This window comes from Canis lupus, chromosome 34 (assembly GCF_003254725.2).
Source record: "Canis lupus dingo isolate Sandy chromosome 34, ASM325472v2, whole genome shotgun sequence".
NCBI lineage: Eukaryota > Metazoa > Chordata > Mammalia > Carnivora > Canidae > Canis > Canis lupus.
This window is the reverse complement of record NC_064276.1, coordinates 32,395,456-32,415,461: the sequence shown is the minus strand read 5'-3', so window position 1 is coordinate 32,415,461 and position 20,006 is coordinate 32,395,456. Positions and strand designations below refer to the sequence as shown.

At 36.3% G+C, this 20,006-nt stretch overlaps 1 pseudogene; it reads right to left on the bottom strand.

The window, feature by feature from the left end:
• Nucleotides 1–14,091: 14,091 nt before the first annotated feature.
• LOC112646033 (U2 spliceosomal RNA) lies at nt 14,092–14,245 on the bottom strand (annotated as a pseudogene).
• Between the last annotated feature and the right edge of the window lie 5,761 nt (nt 14,246–20,006).

The window sequence follows — 20,006 nt, the reverse complement described above, 5'->3', positions numbered from 1 at the left end:
GTGAGATTCAATTTTTAAAAACAGTATATAAAAAAAATAAAAATAAAAACAGTATATATAAAACAATTTTACTCTTGCGGCAGAGACCTCTACATAGTGAAGATTTTTGATGGTGGGCTTCCTCGGGATAGAGCTGCTGCTAGGCAATGGTGGCCTGGCTGGAGACGTCGTTTCACCCATCATTGCCTTTATCTGAGTGGAGCCTTGCAATTAGTTCTCATTCATGGAATTGGAATGGAGATGAGTGTGTCACTTGTGAGCCCAAATGATTAAGAACCAAGTGTTCCTCTTTAACCTTTCTCTTCTATACCATTGTGATGTCAATGTTGAAAATGTCAACCGCCGACCCTGGAAACTATTTAGAAGATGAGAGAGCCCATGTTAGCCTGGTGCCTCTGTCACTGTGTGTGGCAGACCCTCTCTGCTGCCAAAGCCACCAGGAGCAGTCACTGGCGTTGCACCGTGATGTGAGCAAGTGTTATAGTTTCATTGAAATTTTTTAAAAAATATTTATTTATGAGAGACACCAAGAGAGAGGCAGAGAAATAGGAGAAGCAGGCTCCCTGCAAGGAGCCTGATGTGGGACTCCATCACGCCCTGAGCTGAAAGCAGTCGCTCAACCTCTAGGCCACCCAGGCATCCCATAGTTTCATTGAAATTTAAGGAATTTTAATGACAATAGTAAATTAACTTAGCATTTTTGATGGGGTGCTTCTATAACAAGCTACCAAAATACACGATTCAATGAGGAAAGAAGCCAATGAGAAAAGATTACACTGAAAATCCAAATAAAGGGGCATCTGAGTAGCCCAGTTGGTTAAGCAACTGACTCTTCATTTCTGTTCAGGTCATGATCTCAGGGTCCTGGGATGGAGCCCCACATCTGGCTTCACCCTTAGCAGGGAGTCTACTTGAGATTCTTTCTCTCCCTCTCCCTTTGCCCTTCCTCACCACCCCCCCAACTTGCATTCCCTCTTTCTACCTCTCAAATAGAAAAAATCTAAAAAAAAATCCAAATAAAAATGGTAAGTGAATTATAAAGATGATGTCTCCTTACTGCATGAAGAATAAAAGCAAGACTCTGCAGCCAGTATTTAAGGTCTTCCATAATGTAACCCCACATTTTTAGATTAATCTTTACTCATTGGTGCTTGGTTATGTAGCACATCTCCAATCTCTCACTTGGAGTGAGTGACCGCTAAATCTGCTTGCTCTGCCTGGAAATGTTTTTTTCTCCCCTCCTGCAAAATGTCTGTCAAAACTCTAATATTGCTTCAAGACTTAGTTCAAATATTTCCTTTTCTAAAAATGTTATCCAAGTTTCTCTCAATTGCTACTTCTTTCCACTAACACTCTCCCCATATATCATAACAATTCTTTGTTTCAGCTGCTCATGTGCCAGTGGGCCAGGAAGAAGTGTGTATTTTTAATTGCACCATAATGAAGTCTTATTCATTTTTATGTTTCCCATAGGACCTAGGACTCTGCCTGCATCCTGGCAGTTACTCAATGAGGAGTCACTGAACTGAAATAAATAAAGAACTTTGTTAGAGCCGCCGATACAGGTATATATTTGACTTATCAGTCTACACGAGATCCTAGAAGTTATAGATAATTATATAAAGCACATGTTTTAACTATAACAGTGACTAAGAAAAAGTACCTTAAGATGACAAAAGTTTATTTCTCTGTCAAGTAAAAGAAGTTTGGAGGTTGTTGATACATGGCTGAGATAAGAGTTCCATGACTCTATCTCCATGGTGTTATGTCTTAGCTCAGGCTGCTACAACAAATATCATAGACCGGGTATGTTAAACACATTTAATTTTCACAGTTTTGGAGGCTGGGAAATCTACAATCAAGATATCTTTTCTAAGTAACAGGACTCTGTTCTCTACCTGCTTTTCAGCAATTTAATTATAATGTGCTGCAGTGTTATTTTCACTGTGTTTATCCTGCTTGGGGTTGTTGTGCTCATGGATCCATGAGCTAAGAGTCAATACCAGATTTGGACATTTTTGGCCACTATTCTTCAAAACATTTTTCTTTCCTCTCCCCACTTCCTCTGGACTTGAATTAAAGATATGATAGACTGCATCACATCTCTCCACAGGACAAAGCATTGTTCATGTTTTACTGTATGCATTGGTTTGCATAGTTTCCATTGTAATGTCTTTGAGTTGTTTAATCTTTTCTTCTGCGGAGTCTAATTTTCATTGAATTCCATCCGGTAGGATTTTCATTTTAGATATAATATTTTTTTAGCACTAACAGTTTCATTTAAAAAAAAACTTCCATTTCTCTCCAAATTTTATTTAGGTTCAATTATTAATATATAAATTTAAATTCTTGAGAATATATTGATAATTTTAAGTCCTTGTTAGCTAAATCTATAACCACTGTTATTTTGGGGTTTATTTTTCAATTTATTGACTTTCCTTTTATTTGTGGATCACATTTTCTGCATTTTAAAATATGTAGCAGTGTGATTGGATGCTAGGTATTGTTATTATTGTTAGTATGTTGCTATATTTTGGATTTTGTTATCTGCCTTTAAAGAGAGATGAGGGATGGCTCACTTGGTTAAGCTTCTGACTCTTGGTTTCAGCTCAAGTCATGATCGTAGGGTTCTAGAATTGAGCCCTGGTGGGGCTCCCCCGCTCAGTCAGGAGTCTGCTTGCCTCCCTCTACTCTGCCCCTCCTCCGCTCATTCTCTCTCTCTTTCTTTCTCTCTCTCTCTCCCCCTCTCTCTCTCCCTCTCGCAAATAAATAAATAAATCTTAAAAAAAATCTGTTGCCCTTTAAAAAAAAATAGAGTTGAGTTTTCTTTAGCAGCCATAAAATTACTTGCAGGTCAGATTGATCTTTTTGAAGCTAATGACAGAAAATTCAGCTATATACAAAAAAATGGAAACATGAAAGTGGAGAATATGATTTGTATATAAAAGGGTTCAATCTTGAAAGAACTCCTGGAAATTGCTGACCAAATTGCTTTTCCTGCTGATTGCTAAAGTCAGTATAAATAGTTACTTATTTAGTTTTATATCCTCATTTTTTTCAACTTGTTTCTACCTTGGTATCACTTCTTGGAAGAAAGAAGCAAAAACCTAGAACTCAATAGTGAAAGTGTAGATACATTGCCCTATTGCCTTGTGCAATGATTTGGTGCAATACAGGCAGCTCCTTCTTAACTTGATTTCCTTAACTTTATATCACCTCGAAGGGTTATATATGTGCATCCTAGAGAAGAGAACAAGAAGATAAGTTTAGATATCTTTGTAAATATTGAATTTAGCATAGAAATAATCATTTAAGGAGAGACAGAATATGATTAAGTGAGTTCTGCTCTGGTGCATTTTCAAAAGAGTTTAAAGAAGAACATTTTATTTAATCAAATTGCTTAGAGATTATTGAAGAAAAAATTTAAAAGTTGGGGTGTTTGAGCATTCTCAGATATTCCAATTCATAGCATATATATTCTTACCATACATTCTCCTCCTTTTAGAGATTTGTAGAATTCTGTGATTTGAATTTGCCTAGTATATTTATTTATATGCTTATTATATCAGTAGGTTAGGATAAAACCATAGCAAAACTGAAAAATACTAAAATAGTCCATTTCTATATGTAGGCATTCAAAGGAAAAAGTAATGCTAGTCATCTAAGACATTTAGGTAAAGTCTGTTACTAATTTATTCAATCTACCCACATGATGATGAAAAGTTAACAAAGCAGTCCACTATAGGGATTGATATTTAAGCTTTTTCAGTTTCAACTTAAATTTCCCCAAAGTATTTTATCAGCAAAGTTAAAATAGGAATATGATTTCTCCTTCAGAAGTTATTGGTGTAGGATGCCCCAAATATGTGATTTTGGTTGGTTCAGTTAAAAACCACCACCAGAAGAGATTTCTTTTTTTTTGTTTGTTTGTTTGTTAAAATATTTACTCTTTTACTTCTTGATTGTTAGGTTAATATTGCAATTGTACAGTGCATAGCAGTACTTCTCCAAGTGATTAAGACTCTATGAAGTCAAACTGTTCTCATAATAATTTTATGAAGTTATTTGTCTATTTCAGTCTAAGTCTCTCATAAGTGTACAATAGAGCTTCCATAGGCTATAACATGTATGACATTGCAACAAACTGAATGCAGAGATAAATAAAAGATTATTGCTGTTTTCTACTCATCAAGGCATAAAAGAAATATGAAAAATATAAAAAGGTATGACTTGTCTGCAGTTTTTTTTTGAATTGGAAAAAGGTTTTTAAAATAAGAATACATTATGTGAACATTAATAATTTTATTTTTGCTGTTTTAAAAGGAATATAAATATTTTTAATTGCTCAGTTTTATTCCTATTATGACAAATATCTAGCTCTTTGGTATGCTAAATGATTAAGTGTGGAAAGATTTCTTCAGACCAAAAAGTTTAAGAACCCTGAGTATATATCCATTTAGGCCATGATTCCATATGGCAGTTAGACATTACCAAAAATGAAAACAAAAATAAAACAAAACAAAAACCTGTAGATGACAAATGAGAGGGAGATGTAGAAACATGAGTCTGAGAAAGCAGGAGGATATGACACTGTGAAATAGGCACATCACAGTCAGAGAGAGATGCACACAATGTGGATAACTATTTTAAGTACAACAGCACCAATATCTTTCTCACACCCGAAAAAGAAACAGAATAGCTATAAAATCTTTTACATGATGACAGGACAGATGGACTATAGAGAGGAATTCAGCCATTGAAAATAGCCACAGAGAATCAATGCAAATTAAAAAAAAATACATATGTGTGTGGATAATACATGTACGTGTGTGTGTGTGTGTGTGTGTGTGTGTGTGTGTGTATCCCCCTCTTAAGAGAATATAAATTAGAAAATGGTTTTGGAGACAGTATGCATCAAGAGGAAAGCAAAGCTCATTTCTATTTTCCCAGTGTTTGAAGAGATCTTTTCAGGGTAAATGAGAATTTCAAATAATGTTTAGTCAAGGTTGCCTGGCTATAGAAACCCACCATGCTGCAACAGGAAAGAGGATTTATGTGAGGATACAGAGATATTTTGGTTAGCAAGGGAAAAACTGCAAACAAGTTTTAGGAGAGACCAGAACCTAGAAGTGATCAACATCAAGTCCTCAGGACATTAAATTATTCTCCTTCCTTTTAAAACACTTTTTTGCTTCTCTCCGGTATACTGATAAATTCATTTGTCCCTGTAGATCAGTAGTTTTGCTGCTTCATGCAGGTGGCTAAATAGGACTCACATAAGTTCCCATGTTTACAAGCAAAGCTGCCCTCATTTTACCCATTCCAAATGCTTAGAATAATTGGATTGGCCCAATTTGGGTTTATATGCCCGGCCCTGATCGGATAGTTATTGTCTAGAGATAGTTTGGAGCTCCTGCTTATGAAAGAATATGTTAGCTCTCAGAGAAGTGTCTTATAAACAAGACAGACCTGCTTTTTACTGGAAATGAGATATGTAAATACATCTAACAAATTTCTATTTTCCTCTAGGTAACTTAGTTACCCTACCCAGTGTCCCAGCCAATCACTCGGGTAATCACAGTGCCTCGTGGTTTCAGTATATAAAAACTACAGTTTAGTAATTGGTGTAAAAACTCTTTTTTATATATCATTGTAGGTAACTGTTTCTGTAGAAATCTCCTGGACCATTCTCCTCATGAAACCTGAGGCTCCCTAAGCAACAGCTACACTCTAATGAAATTTCTTTCTCTGGGCAACAGACTCTAATAACCTAAATCAATCAAAACTTGTATATAAATGTGTGCAACCTTAGAAAATAATTATGGATGTATGTAGGTCTGCAGTGGAAGCAGAGAGTTGACTTTTAGCACCAAGATCAATTCTTAGAGTAGCATTCTGTCCAGAATGCTCTTTGTCAGGAGGCCCCATAACTGTTGGTAATGTTAGGACAACACTCAATTGGATGCATAAAATGGAAGGCCTAAACGCCATCCCTTCCCTATAGCCTGAGTCAGTGGGACACTCACCATCTTGTCTGACATGCAGTGATGGACCTCTCCTGGAACAGCCAAAAAACAGAACTGTTTTCTTAGTAATGTGACCCATTCGCCTTGAATCCTACCTAGGGAATGCGGAGAAAATATAACACCTAACTCTTTGGCCACATATCATCTCTTTCATTCCTTTAGTTAAGGGGAGACATTGGAGCTAGAATTTAAGCTTGACTATGTCTTACAAGTACTGTCTTACATATGTCTCTATATAAGTACCCATTTAATTAAAGGGGAAAAAATAATTGCTATAGGTCCACTCTTGGGACTAGAAAGTTAGATCTTAATTAGTCTAATTTAGAAACTAGGGCAATAGGACATGTGCTACAGTTACAGTTCTTTTTAAAAAATAATTTATTTGAAATCTCCATTCTCAATGCTTATCATGGTTGTACTCAGAAATATTTCCTCTAGCCTTTAGCAGATCCTAGGGAGCCGATTTGATGTTATCAAACTCCCTGCCATCATCTAACATAGCTAACAACTGATGTACTCAAAAGGATACTCTCCCAGATATTGAAATTGGGTGGTAATACTTAGGAAACAGGACCAAAACCCAACCCCCAAATCTTCTCCTGGCTACCTATTGCTGCCCTAGGTTCAATATCACCCTTAGAATCAAAGAAGAGGGATTGAATCCCCTGCTATAAACTTCCTCAGACTATGCTTTCTTTCCATGTAAAAGTCTGCAAAACCAAGGAGTATGTCCATCAAAAGTTTGGGACTCTCTTCTAGACCAAGCTTTGGATACCTGAAATCCCAGAATTTACTTCCCAAACAACTCAAGCCTACTTCCAACATTTGTGCAAGGCATTCTTAGAGTCTGTTATCTCTAGGAAATATTGCACAGCTAAAGGCCCCCTCTGAGACCCAAAAAGGACCAAAAGACTGGTTGGTGTTTACAGGGACATAGATGGAGCTTGGACTTACAGGTTGGGAAGGGCATGCAACCAGGCCCCTCCTAGAGTGGGGTCAAAGCAGGAATGGAAGAGAAAGGAATGGGTTACTTCCTTTTGGGCACAAGGGACTGGCTTTCTCTTGCTGCCATGTATTGTTACAGAATCCCAATGAATTCAAGAATTCTAAATTCAAACCTGGCCTTTCAGGTTATTATGGTTTATTTCTCAAAATAGGAGAGTAGCCATTTTCTTTAAATTCTTGGCTTGATTTGGGCCGCCATTTGTATTCTTTCCAGGGACTAACAAATGTTAGAAGTCAGCATGCCCAGATTCTTGGTAGTTTCTAGAAAAATGCAAATGCCTTATTCATATATGACTTTTTGCCCTAACTCTAAAATATTTGTTTGATAGGCTGAGCTGGACAGGAAGAGATAAAAGCAAAATCCTCTGGCAACTTAAAGTGGAATCAGATAGGCGGCTTGTTTATGCCTCTCCCAAGCCCAGAGCTACATTTCATCTCCTCATATTCAATCTTCAAAAGCGAGAGAAGGTGAATCTAAAGAAATGTCTGACAAAGGAGAGTGGAGGATAAAGGGTTCACTTTAAGACACAGAGAACATCAAACTAAAACAATCTATTCTAGGATTCCTGCATCTGAGACTGACCACGGGCCCTGAAAGACGTTTTCTCCATCTATACCGCCTGGGTGGGATTTCTTAGTGAAGAGGGACTGAAAATCACCATTGAGATATTACTTGTATTTCTTGAACATTTATTAGGCTAAGAAACTATAGGTTGAATGCTTTCTTCCGTGACTCATTTTGCCATTATAATTAAGTCCAGCACAAAAATCACTTTCAATCACTTGTGACAGATTGGTACCTGGACTTGGCAGACCAAATAGACAACTGAAGCTAAGATTATTGTGCAGAGAGCAGACTGAGAAATGCTCTCGAGTCATGCCCATTAGAGAATCAGGCCTCAGTGAAGTCAGTGTGTGCCCAGGTGTGCCCTCACTTACACAAACACAGCCTTCAGTGATGTACCAGGCAGAGCCAGGATTGCTCTCTCACAGCATTCAAGTAGCAGCCTGAATGCTAAAAATTCAAATTTCTTATCCTCCTTCTCATCTGGTAAATTAATACTGCAGTATTTTTTTTTTATGTTGTTAACCTCTAGGTACCTTACCATTTATGGAATTTTATGACACCTACTATAAGAGTACAAATCAGCTGTCAGGAAAGTTGACAACGTCAATATTATTCACTGCTGATCTTCTGATCAACTGCCATATTTTCTGGCAGGTCGAAATTAGCCAGATGGTCTGTTTTCAAGCTTGATGTTATATCTAGCTATGTGGCAATGTAAGTGCTCATAAAGCCTACCCTTTGCAGGGTTCACCCTGTGTGTAAGCAGGTTAGGTGGCTGCCTCTGAGGCATGATTTCGGAAGCTGCAAATCCTCCCTATTGCTGATATTTTAAAACATCGACTCTGCACCTACCATTGTACTAAAAACCCCTGCTAAATGCTAGAGCTAGTAAGACACAGTCTTGCTTTCCAAGTCATTAGTGTTATAAAAGTAGCAGACACGGTTGACTTGCCAAGGTGTGCAGAATTCTTGTAGGAAGGGGGCTCCTTGTCGTTAAGTAACTAGGTCTCTTTGTTGCCTGTGTTAAAAATGCAAACATGGAAGATAAAACTCACTGGTCTATTAATATCTATATTAGTTAGGTAAAGGCTAACTTGCTATTTAAAAAGTAGGTCCCAAACATAGTGGCTTTACAAGATCCATCAGTTCTTAGGAAATATCTTCATTTGCATGATCAAAGCTGAGTTACAGATATGTCCATGTCCTGGCTCAAGGCAAGGGAAAAGAGCACATGTTGGGGCAAGCAATTTTCTTTTCTTTTTTTTTTTTTTTTTATTTTTAGCAATTTTCTTTTAAACCAAAGAAGCAGAAATTGCACTTACCACTTCCTCTCATATTCTCTTGGTAATAACTAAGTCACATCCTGGAGACAGCTGCAAAGGAGGCTGGAAAATATAGTTTTAGCTGGGTAGCCACGTACTCAGTATGAACTCTATTCTATGGAAGAATAGAATTATGGATTTTGATAGACAACTAGCGGTCTCTACCACAGAATCATTAAAAACATAAGCATGCTCTGCATAGCCCCCTCAATAAAGTAGCTATTGCTTTAGTAAATCTTGAAGTTACGGGATGTAGGAATATTTTTAATGGGGAGAGAGTGAATAAGCATTCTGTAGACTAGTCGGGCCTGATTGTGAGTTGAGTGTGGAGATGAGACTACGCTTGCCTAAGAGAAACTTAGGAACCCTATGAGGGACCAACACAATGGAGCTGGTAGGAAAACAAGGTCAAGGTCTTCCCAGAGCTGTCTTCCCATATCAGTAATTATAAGACTCAAATATTCACTTTTCAGAAACCATATTGTACCTATCCCTGCCTCTCTGGTTGGAAAGGTCATATAGGTGTGGACGTTACCTTTGGGTGTTTCTATATATATAAAAATATTTTAGCATTAATGTTGGAAAAAATCATTTTAAATTAGTGTATTTCCACCAGAAATTTCATACTCTTTTTTTTCCTTTTTGATATCCTTATTCGGATTTTTAAAGTAAAAATTAAAATATATAACGAAGATCATAGGTATGTATTTATACTTAGTCATTTAAGATTTTTTGAAATGCTTGTTGTCGCTGGGATTTGGTAGTTATGTGATGATCTGGCGCCACCCAGCAGACCAAGCGAACATTGACTTCCTTACCTTCCTACAACTCGGGGCTGAGCGTGGAACCAGCACACAGGAAAGCATTCCTGGCGGTGGACTGAGGCAAGCTTCCTCCAAAACAGCTTGCCCTCCCCACTCTGGGGTCACTAGGCAGGCCGTTCAGAAACTACTAGAAGAGAAAACTGTTGTTTTGGATTAGATGATTATGATTATTTTTTTTTACACTGAAGTATTTTATTGTATGCTGCTGCCAGTGAATATAAAATAATCTCCCTTGTGAAATAGAAATTTGTGAAAATTCAGAGAGGTCGATGTTAAGGACTGACAAAAGTAGGAGGTTATGTAGTATGGCCCGTGTTAGAGGGATGAGCTTTTGTACAAGCTTCACATTTAGTTCTCCTTTGAATATTCACTGGTTCCTGAAAAGTGATTTGGAAAACCACCAAAAGATTTGTTTTACTACAAAAAGGGACAGAACAGGCTTTCTGGGGTCTGAAAGGATTCGTACTTGAAGATAGACCAGGTAACAGGGGGTCGTTGGGCATTCTGCAGACAGAAGTGTTTCAAGTCTCCAGCTGCCTGGAAGACGTTCATGCGGTTGAGCCCAGCTTGTTAAACCACTTTCTTCACGTGCTGACGCTGGAGGAACCAGACCTGGTGCTTCCAAGTGTGGGGCAGATTCATCTGTGAGTGGATCGGTCGGGTGGTGGATCCTCAGGGCCTTGAATTAAAGTCTTATTTTTTAAATGCCAAGTTCTACACACAAAATTAGGATTTTTTTCCACTTTGTACAATATCCATTCCCCCCCTTTGCAGGAATAAAGTTGGAGTTTTGGTCTTTACTACCACTCCTTAGAGTCCTTCTCATTCCCTTTGCTTTCATTTCTAGAAATCACAGTGCAGAGCTCAGAGAACCCACTAATCTGTGATGCAATTTGAATTGTAAGACATTTTCCTAGATGTATGCATGGTACTGGAATTGGGGCTATCTTAAGGAGAAACATTTTATCTACAGGACTGTAATTTAGATTTCTCCAATATTTACCTCTTTTCTACACACCCTTTCCATCACATGAGTTCCCTGGAGAGTATCTCCATTGTATAAGTTACAAAGAAAGATGTATCAAATCTTTCTACTCTTTGTTGTAAAAAATATAAGTAGGCTTTTGCCCAAATTGCCTTTAAGTGCTTATTACATTCTTCTTTATAAATGTATGCCCTTTCTAGACCCTTCACATAGACAGCACTGTTGATAAAAACAGTATTAAGAGCTAATTATTTTTTAAGACGTCACTTAGGTGGAAAATCAACGTAACATAAGAGAAGCTATGATAATCTCTCCAGTTGGGAAGAGTTTATTGGTCACTTAAATTGAAGAAAGTGCCTATGGCCTCTTTCTGAAAGTCCTTAGTAGACTTTTTAATTATTGGTGACACCAGTTATTGATTTCAAGTCAGAAGTTCCTATTCAGCTCAAAAGTCAAGATCCCTAAAAAAAAAAAAAAAAAAAGAAAAAAAAGTCAAGATCCCTCAAAGAATAACCTATATTTTTCTTCACCTCCATTTATTATTCAGTCTTCAATCGAATACAGTCGGGTTTTCATCCCTTCTCTTCATGAAAGTCATTCTGTTAGAGTTGGGAGAAATCTTCCATTCTCCAAATGCAAGGACTGTGCTTCGGTCTTCACTTTGTTGTAGCATTTAGCTCCCCTGGATGCTATCCTCTAATTTATCTCTCTTCTTGATTTCCTGATTGACTTTTTCTGATTATTATCCTATCTTTTCCTTCTTTGTTTCTAAAGAAGTTTCCTCTTCCTCTGTCTACCCTTTCTTAAGATGGAGTTCAAGGGTCTGTATTTGGCCTTGTACTTGTCTCTTGGGATCTTTCAACCATTCCAATGACAGCAGTCACTGTGACTTTCTCTAACGTGACCTCATTCCTGTCCTCAAACCCACATATTCAGTTGCTGACTGGACATTTCCAATAATATCTCACAGATATCACAAAAATATTCAAAGCAAATTCACTGCCTTTCTTCTCAGTTGTGATTCTCCTCCTTTATACTATTTTGATGAAAAGCATCCATCCAGTTTCCCAGCAAGAATCCTTGAAGATTCTAGAAGTCTTCCTATTGTCACCTCCCATCTGTACCAAGCATCCAAGAAGTGACTAGTTTCTATGAATTTTAGAAATGAAATATATCTCCAGTTTATTACTTTTCTCTACTCCTACTTATTCTTCATTAATTTAAGCCATCATCATCTCTTAGTAACTGGAATAATTACTAATTAATAGTCTCTCTCTCTCTCCTCCCCTTCAAAACTTCTTTGACAATTCCACCAGAGTGAAAAGTCCAAATCTGATCTTATTATTTTCCATATGAAAAAGTTCTAATAATTAGAAGGATGTTGAAATATCTTACCATTATAAGGGCACCAGGGTGGCTCAATTGGTTAAATGTCTGCCTTAGGCTCTGGTCATGATCTTAGGTTCCTGTGATCCAGGCCCATGTCTGGCTCCCTATTCCCTGAGGAGCCTGCTTTTCCCTCTCCCTCTGCTCCTCCCTCCTGCTTGTGTGCTCTCTCTCTCTCAAATAAGTAAAATATTAAAAAAAAAAAGAAATCTCCTACCATAATTATAAATTCATCCATTTCTTTTTGCAAAAATGTTAGTCTCCTGTGAATTTGTCTATATTTTGTTTGTTTCTGTAAAGTTCTGTTTCATTTTACTTTTTAGCTCCATTTTTGAGATCATGCACATTTAGATAAATTAGGTCATTTTGATTAATTCACCTAGTTATCATTATGAAAATCTCTCTTTATCTCTGGCAATACTCCTTGTTCTAGAGTCAACATTTTCAGATATTAATATAGTCATATCAACTTTCTTCCTATTGGGATGTGCATGGTACGTCTTTTCCATCCTGTTACTTTCAACCTATTCACATTGCACTTAAAATGACGTTCTTATAGAGAGCATATTACTAGTATTAGTAATTATTTTTTAACTATTGCTAATTATTATTAGTACTCATTTTTAATCCCTCTGACAACATCATTTTTTTCTTTGGCATGTTTATTCCATTTACATTTAATGTAACTGTTGATATGGTTTGCTTAGTGTTTAACATCTTTTATTTTCCATTTGTTTTCTTTTTTTCTTTTGATCTTACTTTCCTCTTTTAAAAAAAGTTAATCTAGGGGGAGTCTAGGTGGCTCAGCTGGTTAAGCACCTGCCTTCAGCTCATGTCATGATCCCAGAGTCCTGGGATTGAGCCCTGTGTCAGGCTTTCTACTTCACAGGGAGCCTGATCCTCTCTGTCCACCTCCACCCCCCTGCTCTGCTCATGCTCTCTCTCTCTCTCTCAAACAAATAAAAAATAAGATCTTTAAAAAATTAACCTAGTATATTTTAGTGTTTTATTTTATCTAACCTGTTGGGTTTTTATTTTATTTTTCTGAGTAGTTGCTCTAGGTATGCACCTTTAACCTATCATATTCTATCTTAAATTAATGTTATTTCACTTCATGTCTAATGTAGGAAGCTCACCAAATTATAATCCATATAGCTCCATTTTATCACTTATAATTCTTATATATATATATGACCATTACATCTTATAAACCCCACAATATAAATGTTTTTTTTTTTTGCTTTAAGTAGTCAGATGTTTTTCAAATAAATCAGAGGATGAAAAATAATTGGAGGCATATTTATCTCCTTATTTCCCATTTTCAGCATTCTTCAATTCTTCTGTAGATCTGAATTTCCAAATAGTATCATTTCTCTTCAGACTGAAGAACTTCTTTTAGCATTTCTTGTAGTGCAGGTCTGATGGCAAGAAATTCTCTCAGCTATCATTTATCATGTATTTATTTATCTAAAAATGTGTGTGATTTACCTTCATTTTTGAAGGCTTTTTTTGCTACCTATATGATTCTAGGCTAATTTTATATTCTGGTTGTTTTCTTTTAGTACCTTAAAGATATCAATCCATTGTGTCAGCCTTGCAGTCCTTTTAATGAGATTGTTACTTCTCGGTGTGTGTTATACATTTTACTCTGACTCTCTGGCTCCTTTTAGAATTTTCATCTTTACATTTGACTTTCAGTAGTGTGACAGTGATATGCCTAGGTGCACTTTCTATGAATTTATTCTACTTGAGATTCACTAAACTTCATGGGTTTCCAGTTTATGTATTTTTAAACATATGAGGAAACATTTCTGTCATTATTTTCTAAGGTTTTTTTTGTCCTGCCCATTCTCTCTTTCCTATCCTTCTGGGACTCCAATTTCATATATATTTGACTGCTTGATATAATTCCACAGTTCAACTAATGCTTCTGTTTGGTGTATTTTTGTCTTTTCTTTCTATGCTTTACTTTTCAGAAAAGTGAGAAGTGAAAAATAATAGTTTTTTTTTTTTTCCTCCAGAAAGTTTCTTCTCTCAACTATTGGCTATAGTGACAAGGTGATTATTCGCATTTAAACTGATAAGAACAGATACTACACTTGATCTTAGCCAAAAGGCCGAGAAGCGATGATTATTCGCATTTAAATAAGAGTTCATTTGGCTAGGACTGGGCTGCAGCTCACTTCTGGGTAATGCAAGCCTAAACTTTCAGTTCCCTAAAGAATGGCTAGTCCCTTCATTCTTATCAGGATTTGATTGGGACTTTATGTAACCCTTTTTGGATTCCTCAATTTCAGGCATAGGGACAAAGGAAAAATGTGGGAGATGGGACAGATGGTATGTTTTCTTTCAGTTTATCAGTCCTGCCTTCATTTCCATTTTCTCAGTAAATTTGGGGTGGGGTAGAGAGGATTTGCTGTGTTGAGTAAATTATAGTACTTGACAGTCTTTCAGACTTGGAAATTTCCCACCTGCTTCCATCATTGCCAGTAGTTCAGTTGCCTTTGTGTCCACCCAGTTAAGTTCTGAGTCTTTTTTTTTTTTTTAAGATTTTATTTACTTATTTATGAGAGACACAGAAAGGAAGAGACATAGGCTGAGAGAGAAGCAGGCTCCTTGCAGGAAGCCCAATGTGGGACTCAATCCTGGATCCTGGGATCATGCCCTGAGCCAAAGGTAGATGCTCAACCACTGAGCCACCCAGGCATCCTAAGTTCTGAGTTTTGAGAGCCCGTCTGCTCTTCCTGAATCCAGACCATCCAGTACTCACTATTCTCTTATGAAGGGCTCCTCTTTCTGGAAATCAATTCATCAAGATTTTCATGTTTCCATTATTCTTTGATAGTCCCACATAAGTGTGATTTTTATATTGTCCATGTTTTTTGGCGTTCCCATGGGAACTAAGGTCTTCTCTGTCCTACTTGGAAGCAGAAAGTACTTAGAGAACTTTTAAGTAGTTTTTGAGACTCTATTCAAGGGTTACCTCTTAGATGTCTTTATAGAACTTCTCATTTGAAACTAATTCTTCTATTGTGGCTTCTGTATTTAATCCTATAGTATCAGCTGTGATACTCTTTAGAGTACCTGGTTGTTTATAGGATTTATCCTACTCTATCCTACTTATCCTACTCTAAGATCATAAAATATTCGAGTCCATAGCCACATTTTATTTGTCTGCTTAATGCCAATAAATAGTAGATTTTGCCCACAGTAGATACATAATACATATTTGTCAAATATACCATATTTTCTTATAGTCTCCCTGACTTCAAATATGCTGGGGTTTTGTTGTTGGTCTTTTTGTCGTTACTTTTCCCATCACATGAAATTCTTTTTCTTTCTTTCACCTAGGAAACTCCAGCTTATGCTTCAACATCCAGCTCAGTCAGTATCTTTTTAGTCAGACTTTCCTGAACCTCATTAAGAACACTTACCACAGTATATGGTAATTTTTATTATGTTCTCATCTCCAGCCCCAGAGCGCAAGCTATAGAGGATAGTAGAAAGATGTAAATTAGTGTGGTTGAAAGAACATTGGCTTTGATTTCAGATGGACTGGGGTTTACATGGACTGGGTTTGTACTTAATAGTTTGGAAATCTTTGGCTAGTTTCTTAAGTTTTCTGAAACTGCTCATGTACAATGCCTGACACATTATCAGCACTCTATAAATGGCAGTTATTATCACTGTGTGGTATTAATGAAATATTTGTTGCAAAGTATTCACAAAATACTGAATGAGTGAGTGAATGAATAATAGCTAAAGTTATTTCACTTACTTTCAGCAGCTTTAGGTTTTTCTTGGATTATCTCTATAAACTATTTCTTTCTTGTATCTGAGATTTGCTCATTTTCATCAGTTTAGTAATGGCTCTCAGTTAACTGACCCTAGATAGTTTTTGAATGAAGTGAAGTTGACCTGTGAAAAAAATTTAAGAAAATTTTTTCTGAAGACCTATTTAAGGAAAATTTATTTATAATGTCACATCCTCAAATTTTGCTAAGTTTGCAAATATCTGATATCTAAAATTAAACTGTTTTTCATCCATCATAATTCTTTAGACAACATAAAGAAGGGTTTACAGTAAATACCAAACAGTCATGATAATAAATGCTCATTAAATCTTTATATAATTTATATGTGCATATTTCCCAATAAATTCACTAGGTGAAAAAATATTCTGGCTAATCCAATATATACATCACAGTTTATGGCTTATAATTTTAAAGTTCATAAAAATCCAGACCGAATATTTTTCTGAAGGATTGGGTATTTTTTATTTTCCATAGCAAAAGCATATTATTGACTGTGTTATTTAGTTCTTCAGAGAACCTTATTTTTTTATGTTTGTTGTAGATAGACAATAGTGTATTTGGCATTTCAAGATAAAATTAATTTGTATTTCTCAGTTATCGTCAAGTTATTTCTTCTCGCTGATAAAATATTGGAAAAAAAGCAAACTAGCAAGATATCCTGACACATCTATACATTTCTAAAACATAAAATGAAAAATTTGAGAGTGCACAAATCAATTTTTCACTGTAGATATTCATTATCTGCTATCTTGCTTGACTGAACAGCTCAATGACTGAACAAGAATTAGAGCTCATTCATTTTTTCCCCCTTCTTGTAGCACATTCATGAAACGAAGTACCAGGATGAAATGGGCACACTACCAACTTCTCTCTCCAACCCCTGTGCCTGATTTTCCTCATCTGCAATTTGCAGTTTGCTGAGCCTAATCTCATTCTCATTTTACATGCAACACAATCTTTTTTTTTTTGCCTGTGAGTTTGAGTTTAGTATTTTGAAAACCACGTAAGATCTACCCCCCAACACACACACACACACACACACACACACACACCCTACCACCAAACACTGCTGATTCAGCAAGGCATTTTTCCTCTTGCAAGGCAAAGCCATTTCTAGTGAAAGTTCTCCTAAAGATGATTTGTTTTTTCTTAGCCTTATAAGTTTTGTCATCGTGTGCATTTCTCTCAGCATAAAAGGCTCCCTCCTGCCTTTCCTTTTTATTTATTGGTTGCTGTACTAACAATAGTTTTCTTGGAAGCAGGGACATTTCTTTCCTTCTGACTTCTTACTAGTCAACACAACTCTCCACTTTGACATGTTATGTTTGGGAATAAAATATTAATATATGAGGCTAGGCTGTGCTTCAAGGAAGATAAAGTGTGGAAATAACACATAATTTGATAATTTTCCTATAATGTGGAAAGGTGTGTGTGTGTGTGTACATATGTTGTAATGGGATAGGGATTTAAACAAATTTAACAAATTTATTTGTTTTTAAAAGAACATCAGGGGCCACCCATATAGTTCATATGAGGTAGCTTGTGCATCTTTGCAAACCTAAGGCAGCACTCTTCCTGATGCAAATGAAATTTAGCAATTTAATTGGTGGCTGAAAAAAAAAAAGCTGAAAAATGCAAAGGAATTGGAACCTGGGAACATGAGTGAGCAGTAGAAGGCGGTTATGGAAGGGAGCCAGATTTCTACCAATGAGAAATCTCTGTGCTTAACTAATATCTCATCAGTTCTGCAAGCCAGTAGCTGAGTTTTTCATGTTTATAAATGAGATACTCAAGGATTTAATGATTAGGAAGAAAAATGGTAAACAGTGTTATTCTTACCATGAGTCTAGTGTCTTTCTCGCTGGTCTTTTCTCTACAATAACAACAACCAGATCTGATATTATTATATTTTATTTTAGTCCTTTGAAATTCAGGAACAAATGGTGATAGTTTAAATTTCCTAAAATAATTTTGTTATATCTCAATTTTCATTACCCTTTGCTCTTAGGAAGAAAAAGCAAGAAAAATTGTTAATGTCATTATTTTCTAACACATTCATTGACAAAATCTTGAAGACTTGTCTATCACCATCATTGTGTTTATTTTGAAAGGACTTCATCACTTGCATACTCTTATTCATAAATCATAAATATTTATAACACACCCAGGCATTTATGACTAATTTCAACAAAGCAAAGCAAAACAAAATGAGTTGCTACTTCTTAATAATAAGTCAAATCTGAATATAAAAATACAACAAAAGTCTCTGGGTTCAGGAACCCCAATTTTACCTACTTATTTGAAATTATATAAGAGTCCACTTGGATATCATTATAATATAAAGATAAATACATATATAAATAATATTCCTTTGTTATACACATAAAATATATTTCAAATGTGATCAAATGAAGATATTCTTGGAACTTAAAAGCACATTTCTTTGAATTTTGGTTTTTGGACTATCTGCATCAGAATTATCTAGCTCAGGGCTTCTTAAACTATACGGGAGAAAGGTCTTTTTATTTAATATTTTCTTAATCTCTAGAGGGCTGAAATTTTGTTCTATGCTCTGTGCAGTGAGGAAAGTCCACTAATTATGGGGCTTAGGTGTTGTACCAATGAAAGATTGTTCAGAAAGTTTCTAGTCCCTTACTCTCATTATCTGTACATCTTTCCTCCAGGAGAGTAACAAATAGTTTGTGAACTCTCTCATCCTCAAAGCACACTTCAAATGGTACTGAGTTAGCAGGCTCATGAAAGTCTTAATCAGAATCTTGTGAGGTGGATCTTAGGGATTGGCATGTCTAACAAGTCCCTAGGTGATATTTATGTACCCTAAGGTCTAAGAACTATTGCTGTTAGATACATCCAAATATCGTCCTTGCTCCCAATCACAAGCCCACAAAACCTAAAGTCAATTATAATACTTTATAGAGCAAAAAAAAATTATAACAGGAAATTTGCACCAGAGCCAAGCACGTGGTCTTCCCACAGTCTCTTTAATAGTTACTGCCCAGACCCTGCATTCATTTTTCATCACCTGAACATCCCTATTTTCTGTCCATTAGACACATTTGGTCTTTTTCTCTTCCTTGGCTTTCAAAGTATTACATCAGATGATTCATCTCTCCTACTTCTGCATTTCTTTTACTTACTGTTTCCTGCTTATTCTGGCCATTAGCCTTGCTCCAAATTCAATCTTATCATTGCTAAATTTTGATACGTACTTTCTTCCTCAGTGATTTTACCCATTGTGGTGACTTCCCTCTATCACTTATGTATTAACAATTCCAGTTTGTGATTTTAATCCAGTGTTTTTTTTTTGCCTACTATTCCACTCTGCCTATAAGATTATCATACTTAGAACTCTTTTATTCCTTTCATTTCTATCTCTGCCAGTGCTAACAGCCTTCTGGCTCATGCCTCTAAAATGGCCACATAAGCTCCATTCTGCACAATTTTGCTACATGCCATTCAGGTATACTTCAAAGAGAATGCTGTCCCCTGGAGTTATGCACCATAGTAGTCCTGATTCTCTCAGTCACCCTGGCTTATAACCATGCAGACTGACTTAGTTTACATGGTTTACATTGTCATTCATTTATACATTCAACAATAGAACACAGTTGGGAGCAGGGACATAAGCCAGGGAAATGCATCCTGCAGCAGTCAGCTCTACTGCATGACTGTGTAGAATAAAACATGAATCTGAGGGCAAACAGACCCAGGATTATCATAGCAGTTTACATATATTCAAGAACTGTATTTTTGAATGGATTATATTGGGCTCTATTAAGCCAAAGTTTTGTCACAAAAGCAAGGAATTCTGAAATCATGCCATGGCAGCTATCTTCCTCTGTAAGTAATCCCTGAGTAAGATATAAAAGTGTAAAGCAAAACAAAGGAATACCTTATTTGAACTGGAGTTTGGACACAAGCCTTAAAGTAGACCTCCACTAAGAGAGGGTGAGCCATGCAGAAGGCTCCTTTTCTACCAAGTAAACCAAACCCTCAAACCAAAGTGGGCCATGTGATTTCTCTCTTAATTCTATACTTTGGTATTAGTTCTTCC